The 13,324-nt window shown below is 45.4% G+C and overlaps 1 long non-coding RNA gene across 2 annotated transcripts in view; it reads right to left on the reverse strand.

Moving 5' to 3' along the window:
- LOC148163523 (uncharacterized) overlaps positions 1-13,324 on the reverse strand; it is a 46,379-nt gene that overhangs the window by 10,892 nt on the left and 22,163 nt on the right. For both annotated transcript variants that reach the window (XR_015768935.1, XR_015768934.1), the window contains exons 2-3: positions 12,874-13,063; positions 11,105-11,280 (exon numbers count right to left, since the gene is read on the reverse strand). This is a non-coding gene — a long non-coding RNA (uncharacterized LOC148163523). The remainder of the gene's footprint in view (positions 1-11,104; positions 11,281-12,873; positions 13,064-13,324) is intronic.

Raw genomic sequence — 13,324 nt, forward strand, 5'->3', positions numbered from 1 at the left:
CCTCACTGTGAGAGGAGAGGGTGCTGTCTCAGGTTGGGCCGCCATCACAAAATACCACATGCCAGGGAGTTTACAGATCCTGCAGCTGCAAGTCTGACATCAGAGAGTCTGAGGGTCTCATTTCTTCTGAGACCTCTCTCCTTGGCTTACAGATGACCAACTTCTTGCCATGCCCTCACGGTCATCCCTCTGTGTGCACTCCTGGTGTCTCTTGTGTGTCCAAATTTTCTCTTCTTATAAGGATGCCAGTGAGCTCAGATTAGGTCCACCCTGATGGCCTTACGTTAACAGAGGCTGGGAGGCACACGCATGAAGGCACAGATTAAAACTCACCAGCCTGCCTGGGCCAGAGGACGGACAGGCCAGGTTTGGACTTTGGTTCCCAAGTGCATCAAAGGGACTTCCATTTTTTTCCAACATGAAAGTTAGTTGATAGGCACTGTCTTTACGGATATGTTTAACGTCTAGGAGAGGGGTTCACATTCTGGTTAAGGATGCCCCTCCTCTCCCATTTTTAGTGTAAAAACAGTTTGACTAGAAAAAGAAAACCTCCCACAACTTCTCCATCTCTGGTAAGATACTTTTTTCCTTTTTTTTTTTTTTTTTTTAGTATTTTCCAAATTTCCTTATAGCCTCTGTGCATTGCCTATATACAAAGGGATTTAAATAATGGATCAGGAAGACAGAAAGGATGGCTTTGAGGATTACCTTTCTTTTTTTTAAGGATTTATCTATTTATTTGAGAGAGAGAGGGCACAAGTGGGAGGGGAAGAGGAAGAGGGAGAGAGAATCTCAAACAGACTCCACGCTAAGCACGGAGCCCAATGCCAGGCTCAGTCTCACGACCCTGAGATCACAGCCTGAGCCAAAACCAAGAGTTGGATGCTCCACCGACTGGGCCACCCTGGCACCCCGAGGACTGTCTTTTTAATAGAAAATAATTATGCAGGCCTCCCTCCCCCCAGCACACACATGCCCACATTGGTTATTTTGTTAGCATTAACCAAGGATCAAAATAGTATTGTCCTTGACCTTAACTTAGGCCCTCCAGCGTCAAGGAAAAAGTCTCTGAGTGAAGGAAGTATATAAGCCAACAAAACTCTTATTGAGAGATATCTGGCAACAGGTATTATACTTAAAGCCTGAAGTGTTTTGTACCCTATGACCTAGTAATTCAGCTTTTAGCTACATCTCATAAAGATAGAGGAATGGAGAAAAGCCTCACGATCCTAAACATTTTACACAGCCTTGTTGATGATAGTAAAAAATTGGAAGCAATCTCAATCTCTAACAGTGAAAGAATGAGGAACCAAACATGCCTAACTGTGAACAGAAGGTCCCTGGCACCCCTCACCTCACCCGTGAAGAGAATGAGGGGGACCCACGGAAGGCAGTTCCCAGCCGCATTCCCAAGCCCACGGCATCGAGAGTGTGGGCAGGAAAGAGAAGGTGGCTCTGCGGCCAGACCAACACAGGTTCAAATCCTGCTCAGTCCTGCAGTGGCATTTCCACCTCCACGCATGCAAAGCAGGTCAGAAGCCTCAGCTGGCCGGGGCTCAAAGGAATTACATGGGGCCCAACACCTGGGAGCTCACATCCACCCAGGGTCGCCCAACCAGCATGTTGCAGAGCGAGGATTTCAAATGAGGTGCAGCCAGTTCCGAGATCTTACTCTTTCTGTTCCTTACACGATTCCATATCTCTTCTAGATTCTCCTCCCAGAAGCCCTGGGGAAACAGCAGCAGCAGGAACCACAGACAGGTGGCTGGGACGTGGGGCTCCAACTGGGGATCTGAACATGGTCCTTGCCCATGGGACACAAGAAGTTGATTCAAAAGGTCACAGAAACCAGCAGCTTTCACTGCGAGGCCCCAAGTCCTGGGATTGGGGTGTTGGAGGGGGATCCAAAGCAAACAGGCACAGGTTTGGAAGCAGACGCTGCAGTCCATCACGCCCAGCTATCAGAGGGACGCAGCTTGAACTCGCAGGCAGGGAGGGGCATTTTATTTCGCTTGGCCACAATCCGTGTATTTTCACAATCTGCGAGGGAGGCAAGAGATGACTTTCCTGCCTGCTACAGATAGAAAGCTCACTGGTGTCCGCTCCATGGAAGACACTGCTTGCCCCCTTCAAGAGCAGTGGACGCCTGCCTTGGTAGGCGGCAAGCTCCATGTGGCCGGCTCCCACTGCCCTTAGGCCCCAGGGGCCCCTCCATGGTCCGGTCTCCACACCCCTTCACCCTGAAAAGTTGTAGGTACACTGTCTGTCAGTCTGTGACACTCTTTTTTTGCACTTGTGTCATTCATTTCTCATTCTTTCCTTGGGTTTCCTTTCACGGTCCACTGGAGATGGGGTCTCTCTCCAGAGGACACCTGGGCTGTGGTGATCGGTTTAGAAGCAGGAAGCCAGCTCTGGAACAAAGCGAATGTCATTTCCAAATCTGTTCCATGTGAACAGATTTCTTGGACCCATCACAGCCAGCCAAATCAGTGGTCAGTTTGGAAACACAAAACTCTTCCAGGCCAGACCCACACAGACAAAACTAACAGGCCTCCTTTCCTTCCTGCCTGCCTTCCTTCCTGCCTGCCTTCCTTCCATCCTGCCTGCCTTCCCTCCTCTCTCCTTCACCCTTCCTACGTTCCTTCCCTTCTCTTTTTCCTCTTCTTCTTCAGAGAGACCAAATGGAAATAAAGTTGAGGAATCCTGCAGGTGCTCTGGGCACCAGGGCAAAAACCCCAGAGATCCATGCAGGAACACAGATCCCTCCTTCTCCACAAGATTTCACCCAAAGTACAGTCACCCTCCCTGGGATGAACAAGAGAAGTAAAGGGATGGAGGAAACATTTATTGAGCACCTACTGAGTACCAAGTGTGCTCAGAGCCTGTGAGGCAGGCCTGGTGCTTCCTGTCCGCAGACCTGAGGCTGAGAACATGGGACAGGAGAGGTACCGGTACAGATGGGGCTCTAATTGCTGGTTTCTGGCTCCAGAGCTCATGCCTCTGCCCTCTGGCAGCAATGTAAATGGAATCCCCCAAAGAGGCTCTTTCTGAAAACTGGTGACTTTAGCCAAAAGGTTACAATCAAAAGAATCCACATATGTTCACACAAAGAATGCTAAACGAGTACAAACGATACACAACTACACATCACAACATGAATGAATCCCATGGCATGGTGTGGCTGGCTCGTACCAGCTCCTAAGAGCTGATTATGAAATATTTTGGAATTTTCCAAGCTGATTCTTAAATCATGGCTTGAAATCAGCCATGGTGGGAGTGTTTATACCATTGAAATTGGCAGACACTCCAAACAGAGCCTTTTTTTTTTCTTCTTTTTTTGAGAGCCAGCTTACCAGCACACTGCTGGATGGATCTTACAGACACTGAGCCGAAGTAACCAGACATAAAAGAGGACATGCTGATCCCACTTATAAGGAGTTCAAGAACAGATGCAGCCTCCCACAGGGATGGGGGTCAGGGTGGAGGTCGCTCTGAGGTGTGGTGGGAACATCAGGCAGGCTGGTCATGCTCTGTGTCTTGATCTTGGTGGTGGTTATATGAGCATGCTCAGCCTGTGAAAATTCACTTGTGATGGAGAATTTTTCACAGACACAGCCTCCTAACATCCCCAAACATCTTGGTGGGGAGGAGGGAGAGGGGCACTATTTGGCAAAAGCAAAGAGACCTCTCCTTGAACCTTTAAAAGAGATCAAATGAGCCTTCACAAGTGAGACTCTAAGACTCAGGCTCAGGAGTCAGAGGCTTTACTCTGTAAGCTCAGGCAAGTTCCTCAGTCCCTCTGGGCCTCAGTTTCACCATCTATTAAATGGAAATAATTAAAAAAAAAAAACCCTATGTCTAGGGAGACTGAATGTGCATCACATTGTCTCAAACACTACAAATATCCAGTATGTTGGTTATTATTTATTTTTGCCTTTATTAATAATAAGCAGGGCTGGGTAGGAGATAAAGAAAGGAGAAAAGGAGGGAAAATGAATGTGTGAGAAAACAGTCAGTGAAGGAAAGCACAGTATTTCCTGCAAAGTGTGTGTTTTGCCTCTGCCGCCTAGCCCTCGCACCTCCCCCGTCCCCCATGGCTGGGTAAGCTCCCTCCTAACTGAAAATACCGAGTCTGCAATAGGACAGAATGGCCCAGAGTCAAAATAATACCAACTTGGACCAAGTTTGATTCTGGGGCATGCCAGGCACGTGGTCCAATCTAGATTTAGTGGAAGAATTCACCCAGCTAAACCCATGGCAAGTTCCCAGCATAGCTCTAAAGGAATCATACCAAGTGTGGAAGGACTAAAAATTCTGGTAAGGGCTTAAAAAAAGGGGGGGGGGTGGGTTAGCCTGGTGATGGGTATTAAAGAGGGCACGTATTGAATGGAGCACTGGGTGTTATACACAAACAATGAATCATGGAACACTACATCAAAAACTAATGATGTAATATATGGTGATTAACATAACATAATAAAATAAAATTTAAAAAAAGATACATGGAGAAAACACAAATAAAAATTGTAAAATTTTCATTTCCCTCAGAGTAGATAGTGAGAGGCTTGTGTATTTCATGCTTTGATCCCAACATGATTTCCACTTGGGCTATCAGCAAATATTTACCAATAACCTACTCTGTTCTACATGAGACTCTACTCAAGGTTCAAAAGAGAAGCACAGATTCTCAGAGGTAAAAAGGGACCCAGGAGATCACCTCATCCAATTACCCACTGGTTACCTAAATTTTCAAACAATTTGGTGGGTGGCCAGCCAACGTTTCTGACATTTGCATACTTCCAGTGACAGGGAACTGAAGTTCTCACAGGGAACCTCCTACATCAGGAGGTAGCCAGTGTATCTGCACATTGCTCTGTGAAAACATCACTGAAGAGAAATAATCGGCCTGACTATGGTCCACACGGAGTTTGGCTCTACACCTCAGGGCCACCAAACATCAGAAGCCCCTTCCACTGGATGTTTCCCATCATATGTGCAGACCCCGCTTTGCTCTTGTATTTTTTTGGATCAACAATGCCGTTAGAGAATGTCACCTCCATTTTTTCCCATAAATAACAGGCTTTCCCATTTTTTCAACTCTATCTTGCTTCCCTATTTTTAACTACTGCAAAGTTACAAATCAAAACCTAAAGAGCATTATTTCTTCCATGTCACCTTTTCTTCTTAAAAACTCTTTTTAAAAAGGAGTCTTCACCCAGTCTAGGGCATCCGGTTGTTCTGACATGTCTCCCGGCCGGTACTTCTAGCCAAGTCCTCTAACGCTGCTCCACGTCCTCATCCCCCTCGGCAGTAATGATTCTCTTCCACGAGCCCTGCATATGCTGCTCCCTCCATCCCACCGTTACCCCCCAGTCTCAGTTCAGATGTTGCTTCTCACCTCTCCACTACACCTTCCTAACATCTGTGCCCCGTCATCCTCCCCTGCCAGAGAGCGGCTCTCTCCATGGTCGCCCCAGCACCTGTCACGCTGAACTGGAACTGCTTCTTTGCATCTCTCTCTCCCACTGACAGTGAATTGTTGGATTGGGGACCACCCCTCCTCTTCCATCTTCCAGCATCTACCATCCTTCTTGCGTAAGGCAGACCCACCATTTTTACTGAACGATTTTTTTCTCCTTCTGCTAATTCAAGTGTGTGAATTTGCTGGTTGTGTTCAAGAAATGTCGAGTAGATTTCCTGACATATTTGTGTAGAAATAGTAGCTTTGTTAAGGAACATGTTCAGATGCTAATCTTACGTAAGCCCGGTAGACTACAGCATTTCTCCACATGGATTTCTAAGAAGAAAGCTATGGTGAAGGTTCAGATTATAAGATATGCTCACAGAAGCTAGTCACAGTTGTAAACATCAGTATAATTGGTGCATAGTATATAGAACACAGCCCCATCAGGGGTACTTTTGTTGTATTTGGAGTTTGATCACATTTATAAAATTAAGAATCCAGCACTGGAATCTATCACACATTAGATAAAATAAGTTTCTTATAATTAAAAACATGATGCCAGAATCTCAGCTCACAGGAAGATGAATTACACACACCCTTCCCTGTTCTTCCTGCTAAGTCCAACAAAAAACCTGGACATTAAGTGTAACGTTAAGAGACAGGATGAGAGACTCTGAAAGGTGGAGAGAAGGAGATTAGCCAGGGAACTCAGAACCCGAGTAACAAAACAATGAGTTCTTGGAGTGGACCCCACCCGCGCTTGGAGTTAAAGAGGCCAGTGAACTGGAAACACCAATGGACACACACAAAAGCGACCCCAACAAAAGCCTGCTCTGTCTAGCCGAAGGACCAGGAAGAGGTCAGTCCAATAAGACAGAACACCATTAGACAATAACCACCCGACTCCAACCAAATACCATAGAAAAAAACGGTGGCCCCACCCCTACCCACACCAACGATCGAATGGAGAGCTCAGACTTCTACCCCCACTAGGCTAGAAGGAGGCGGCCCAACGCCCTGTTAGCATGGGGTCAGAGAAGAGTGAGTAGAGAGTCGGGATGCTCTTCTTCACCAAGCAGCACCCCTCCCACCCCCTGGAGACCAGGCGTCAGTGGAGGCCACCTGGGAAGGCTGGATTCCCTCCCTGCTTCGGTAGTCCTGACAGAGTGGGGGGTCAGGACTTCCACCAGAGCCTGGCAGGAATGAGGCCAGGGCCTCCCCTCCCACCTATGGCATCATTCGAACTCTCAGAGTCCTTGTATCATTGTCTGTTGAAGAATTCCCAGTGCACCTAGTTATATTTAGAGGGAGGACCAGGGGAGAGTGAGTATATGCCATCTTGTTCTGGAACTGAAGAGCTAGCATATATTTCTGATGCCCACTCTGTGAAAGGCGCTGCCTCCACTTCCACAGCTAACCAGAGAGAAGCAGACCCCCGTGGAATTTCTGAGTGCTTAGACCATGCAGATGGGTTGCCTCTGCTACAAGGCTGTCCGTGTTTCTCAGCGGAACCCTTGAGAAAGATCAAGGAGCAGTGGAGCCCAGAAAGTGAACGTTCCTTGAATCCAAAGCTCCAAGGTGGCCCTTATTTTCATCGCAGGATGACGTTTTCTCCGTAATTACCCAGTCACTAAATGGACCCGAATTGGAGGCCCCCCTCCCCACGACTTGATGCCACCCTCTATCCCTTGCCATACTGTCCTTCCAGCTCAGTAAGCCCACTTCTGCAGCTCTTCTCCCTCCTGCCTTGCTGTTAGCCTGCTACTTCTTCCTCTGACTTTAGGGGACCTACTTTTGGAAGGCTCCTCCTTCCAGTCCTTACTGAGGATTTGCTGAGGGTCAAGGAAATTATGTAGCCAAGATCATTTTTATCGTATCTAAATTAAGAGCAAATTAACTCTGAGGAGCACCTAACAGACTTGTGTGTTACCAGCCAGAGCTTGGGTACTTGGGAGTTCTGATAACATTTTGGCAGCTCAGTGGCTGTTTTACTACATCCCTGTTGTTGGCTGTGTTTCAGATGATCCAGGCTGCCAGAAAAATAATGGCCTCTAAATAAATGAAGTGTTTTTGCATTTGTTTGGTAAACACTCCCCACCCCGTACAACACCTAACAGTTTCAAGCTCATGACTAAGGCCCAGTTAAGTCTTTTTTGGGTAATGTACACAAAAGTGAAGATATTTTTTTTTCTACTTTTCTATTTCAAGAAAACAGCTGAAAGGATATTTTACAACACTCTGCAAAAGAAATCGTTTCTGTGCCAAAATCAAACATGAGACATTTCAACCCAAAATAAAATCTGACAATGCCATGGGTACCTTAATTATAGCTCTTCTACAAGAAAACTGTTTGAAGGCAAGAGGGGCTTTTCAGTTGAGTTTTGTTGGAAATTAAATCCAATTATAATGAGCATTAACTATGGACTGGATAACACCATTTCCAACATGTAGAACACTCCTATCCTGGACCCGGATTTTAATGACGAGGCTCTGTGCCAGGGGCCTTCCATCACGGAGAAGGAAACCTGGAAGGCCACATCGCAGGCCCTGGAAGTAGGCCCAACTGGTAAATGGACATGTATAACTTAACAGGACAAAAATAACAGAACTCCAAATACTTTTAAATTCACTTGTTTGGCCTCAAGATGGGTCCCTGAAATAATCACATACCCTGATTTCCTAGGGGCCTTTGGCCAAGGTTATGAAATCTTCATTAATGGCACACAGATCAGGACTGGACAAACCACCCACCTTCTCCTGTTTGTCTCCCTCTGATGCATAATAAGAAAGTGTTCCTTAGATGAGTCAGCAGCCCCTTCCAAATATACTGATTAACTAAGCCTGAGCTGTCCAGATCTGACTCCTTTCCCATCTTGCCACCAAATGAGGTGGGCGACTACATCCTGAGGCCCTACTACGCTGCTCGGGCTCATCCCGGTCTCTGGCCCCAGGGCTCCGAGAAGGACACTTTTTAAGGAAATGGGCTCTGAGGCACTGTCATTCCCACAGACTCTGTCCTTCCATGGTGTGTGTGGCCTGGCACCGGCTTGAGCAGTGACTGTGGTCCAACAGCTTCTGTATCTGGCAGCATGTGAGTGTGCATGTGTGTGTGTGTGCGTACAGAGGTTGTTCCCAAGCAGGAATACCTTCATGGGCACTTTTTTCTTGACCAGCTCTCAGGACCCTGAACAGCCTCTTAAAAGTGTCCCCACATCTGATCTGTTCCATCCAGTTCCTCCTTCTCATGCCAACCAGATGGGTTTTTCTGAAGCCCCAAAACCAAGGAGGCTGCACATCCCGTGGTCAGAAGAATCTGGGGACTCACTGCCTCGCTGCCTGGAATGGAGGTACGGACCCACCATCTACCGCAAAGCCTCACTGTCCACACTCTGCTCTTCCTTTACAACACTCAGAAAACACCCATTACCTTTCAAGACTCAGTTAAGACTCCTATCCTCTATAAAACTTTTCCCAACCTGTCCATCCACCTCCCCACCTCAACAAGCAGAAATGACACCATATCATATATTTTTGTAATTACTATAACCTTGCACGCAGGTCTTTCTCTAATAGATGAAAGAGAGAAAATAGGACCTCTGCAAAATATCTTTGTATGCCCAGCCTTTCAACCAAATACCTGGCACATAACACTCACCAAATGTTTGACAAGCAAATGAATGCATCTTTCAGCTGGCAAAGAATTCCAAGCCCTCTCTGGAATGAAAGATACATTAAAAGAAAAGGGCTTGAGCCCAAGGGGACCTCCCACATCAGGGAAGTGTGCAGCTGCGGGGGGGGGGGGGCGCTGCTGGGTCCTCCAAAGAGCACAGAGATGTACCTCCCCACCATGTGAATACCAACCACACAGAGAGAGGGTGCTCATGGCTAGCAAAACCAGGAAAGAAAGGCCCAGAGCGCCATGGCCAGCTTCTGTCTTCAACCTGCCTTAGCATGGGGGGGTGGGGGTGGGACACTAGGGGAGGCAGGAGGAAGAGGAGGGCAAGAGCAGATCTTACCTGCGCCCCTGCCTAGTGATGGTCCCCCAAGCCTGAGCCAGGCCTGTACTGCAGGAAGGGAGACATGTGGAGAGCATTTTCACATCTCGCTTCCTTTCCTGACCCTCTCTCTTTGGTCCTTAGGCTCTCTCACCCTTATAACACTTACTCCCAGAAAAGTATCTGCGAATAAACTAGCTAGAGCATGCACACCTACCTTCTGTCTCATCCCAGATCTCCAGAGACAACAATAAAGTATGCTTTATAAGAGAAAACAATTCCCAACTGTGCTAGATAACCAGAAGGGGCAGGTGTGCTCAGAGCACCAGAAGCTTACAAGATCCCCTGAGAGATGAGATCAGAGACCACATCGAGAGTGGGCCTGCTCACCCCACAGCCTGGCCTATCCCCACCACACCCCCATCACTAGATCGTAGCAAAGAAGATACAGCATTCAGGCAACCTCCAAGACAAAACTAGAAAACACATCCACAAAGGGACAAGTATTTAAAGAAAATGATCATCAAGAAAAAGCACCGAGGGCGCCTGGGCGGCTCAGTTGGTTAAGCGACTGCCTTCGGCTCAGGTCATGATCCTGGAGTCCCTGGATAGAGTCCCGCATCGGGCTCCCAGCTCGGCAGGGAGTCTGCTTTGCCCTCTGACCCTCCCCCCTCTCATGTGCTCTTTCTCTCTCATTCTCTGTCTCTCAAATAAATAAATAAATAAAATCTTTAAAAAAGAAAGAAAGAAAGAAAGAAAAAGCACTGAACTCATGAGTGGAAGAATTCTCCAGAAAAAGAATTCAGAGGAAGCAGAAGACCCAAAAAGAAATTGTAATTAATTTTCTGGCAATTGTTTGTACACATTCTTTCACAAACAGAAATTTTTAAAAATTTTAAGTAAAAACTGCCAAAAAGAGCACAAGTGAAATCTTCTAGATACGAGACAATAAATAGGCTTTATTAAAGAGGAAGGGGTGGGGGGAACAGAAAATTTTGTACCCAACCAAACTATCATTCAAGTGTGAGGAGGGAAAAATAATTCCAGTTACATTATGGTAAACTGGATTGTTGTTCCCAGTTCTTCACCCCCTTTCTTGGGTCCGGTACCTTGAAGTACCTCCCAGCACAGAAAAAGGAAGGTATACCCCCCCACACCCCACTCGCTTTGGGCTTTGCCATGTGACTTGCTTTGACCAATGATGGGTAAGAAAAAACTTGGGATGTGTTTGCACGGTCTAGCCCAGCCTCTCAAGCTCCTCTGATTTGCCCTGAAAAGAGTATGCTCCAGGGAGCTGCTTCTCCCATAATAAAATACATGGAGCTGATCCAAATCCAACTCACAGCTGGAGTCAAGCCCAGCCAAGCCTGACCAGAAGGAGCCAAACCCCAACGAATCCACAGACCCACAAGCAAGCAAAATATATGTTTGTCACTGTAAGTCACAAGACCATGAGTAAATTGCTATGTAGCATTAATGCAGCAACATCTAATTAAGAGACAAACACAGAAAGTTTACTGAATTATTCAGGCCCCTTTTCTGAAAGAATTACCAGAGGATATCCTTTAGCAAAATACAGTACAGTCCAAGAGACAAGGAACAACAACAACAAAAAAGTAGTAAGAAAAGAATAAAATAGGGGCACCTGGGTGGCTCAGTCGGTTAAGCGGCTGCCTTCGGCTCAGGTCATGATCCCAGGGTCCTGGGATCGAGCCCCGCATCAGGCTCCCTGCTCGGCGGGAAGCATGCTTTTCCTTCTCCATCTGTCCCTTCCCCTGGCTTGTGCGTGCTCTCTCTCTCTCTCAAATAAATAAATAAAATCTTGAAAAAAAAAGTAAAGAAGAAAATATGTAATTAGTTATATAGGTACTGATAAGAAAAAAGTAACAGTAATCTTTTTTTAAAGATTTATTTATTCATTTTATAGAGAGCGAGCACAAGCAGGGGGAGGGGCAGAGGGAGAGGAGGAGAGAGAGAATCCCAAGCAGACGCCCCACTGAGTATGGGGCCTGACTTGGGGTTTGATCCCACAACCCTGAGATCATGACCTGAGCCAAAATCAAAAGTTGGACACTAAACCGACTCAGCCACCCAGGCACCCCCAAAATTAATAATAATTTTGACGACCATTCCAGATGATCTCCAACTGAGCAGTAGTGATGACAGGGAAGGAAATTAAGGTTCTCATCTTGTTCAAATGGTACAAGAGAGGATGAGGAATGTAGATGCACTTAAATCAACATTGATTGGGGGGGCAGAAATAACTGTCATTGTGCAAATTAAAGTTTTAAGGGTAATTACTGGAAAAATATAGAACTGAGATGTATTGGGGCACCTGGATGGCTCAGACGGTTAAGCATCTGCCTTCGGCTCGGGTCATGATCCCAGGGTCCTGGGATCGAGCCCCACATCCGGCTCCCTGCTCAGCGGGGAGCCTGCTTCTCCCTCTCCCTCTGCCTGCTGCTTGCCCTGCTTGTACACTCTCTTTCTCTGTCAAAAATAAATAAAATCTTAAAAAAAAAAAGAATTGAGATGTATTACTTTCAATCTATTAGAATAAAAAAGAAAATTGAAGACAACAATCCAACAAAGGCAAGAAAGATTTTTTTTTATTTTTTAATTAAAAAGGACAACAGGGAGCATTTTACAGATAAAACACGGATAATATGGCAGGAATGAATTCAAACACATTAGTAATCAGTGAAAATTCAAGGCTAAGTTCTTCTATAAAAGCAGAAATTCTAAAAATTAGGGGATACTTCCTAAAACAAACTAATGCAAAAAGGACCAAAAAAAATAGCAGGCAAACACTAACTAATAGATATTGAATCAGTATCACTTCCAGACAATAGAATTCCAAGATGAAAGCATCAAAGAGGACAAAGAAAAAATATATTTAATTAATAAAAAGTGGAATCTATGTAACAGTCATCAACCTTGATGCACCTGACCACAAATTCCAAAATACTGGATACAAAGACTGATAGAAAGGCAAGAAATCCTCATAATGGATACATTAACACTCCTCTTCCAAAACCTAACAGATTAAGTTGACCCCAAAAAGGGAGGATCTAGAAGAAACAAATAATAAACAGGAAGGATTTAATAGAGAGCTTTGTACAGAGCAGAAAATACACATTCATTTCAAACACAGGAAACCCTCACAGAAACTGGCTACTACGAGGCTTCAAAGATAATCTCAGCAGGTTTCTCAAAGCAGAAATCTCATAGGGCACCTTCACTGAACACAATTCCATAAAACATAAATGAATAGCAAAAGAATAGCCAAGAACCCAATTCATCTGAGAACTTTAAAACAAGCTGAGAAAAACAGACACAGCAAATCATTCACCCTCTCCGCCTAGACTGCTGCTCTTGACATCTCCCACTGCTGAGTGCTCTCTCTGTACATACCTCTTTTCTCCTCGTAGAAGGTCCATCTCTTGGGATTTGCTTAGATGACTGGATATGAATATTTTTAGGCAACAATTTTGCTTGTCATCCAGTATGCTAGTTCTTAATTGAGAATTGTGGCCAGAGGGTACGTGGGTATGAGTATCCTTTGCTTATCTTCACAGTACTGCAGTTTTATGGGAGTAACTGGCTGTGTAAGACATAACAGAAACTTTTCATATTCTTTTACTCTTAAAATCAATATCTTTTTACAGTATGCTTTCTACATGACCCTTTTTTGTACATTTAAAAATATTTTGACTAAATAAGACTTCTGATTTTGCTACTTTTTCTAAAGGGGTCTTCAAGTAAGTAAAAAACATATATTATAGGTAGAGGGAAAATGTGCTTTGTCCATCTTTCCTCTCACACCCAACCTGTCAACAACAGACATAATTTATTTTAAAACCTG

The sequence above is a fragment of the Eumetopias jubatus genome, unplaced genomic scaffold, assembly GCF_037043125.1.
Source record: "Eumetopias jubatus isolate StellerSeaLion01/CBP00866 unplaced genomic scaffold, mEumJub1_p1.0 scaffold_9, whole genome shotgun sequence".
NCBI lineage: Eukaryota > Metazoa > Chordata > Mammalia > Carnivora > Otariidae > Eumetopias > Eumetopias jubatus.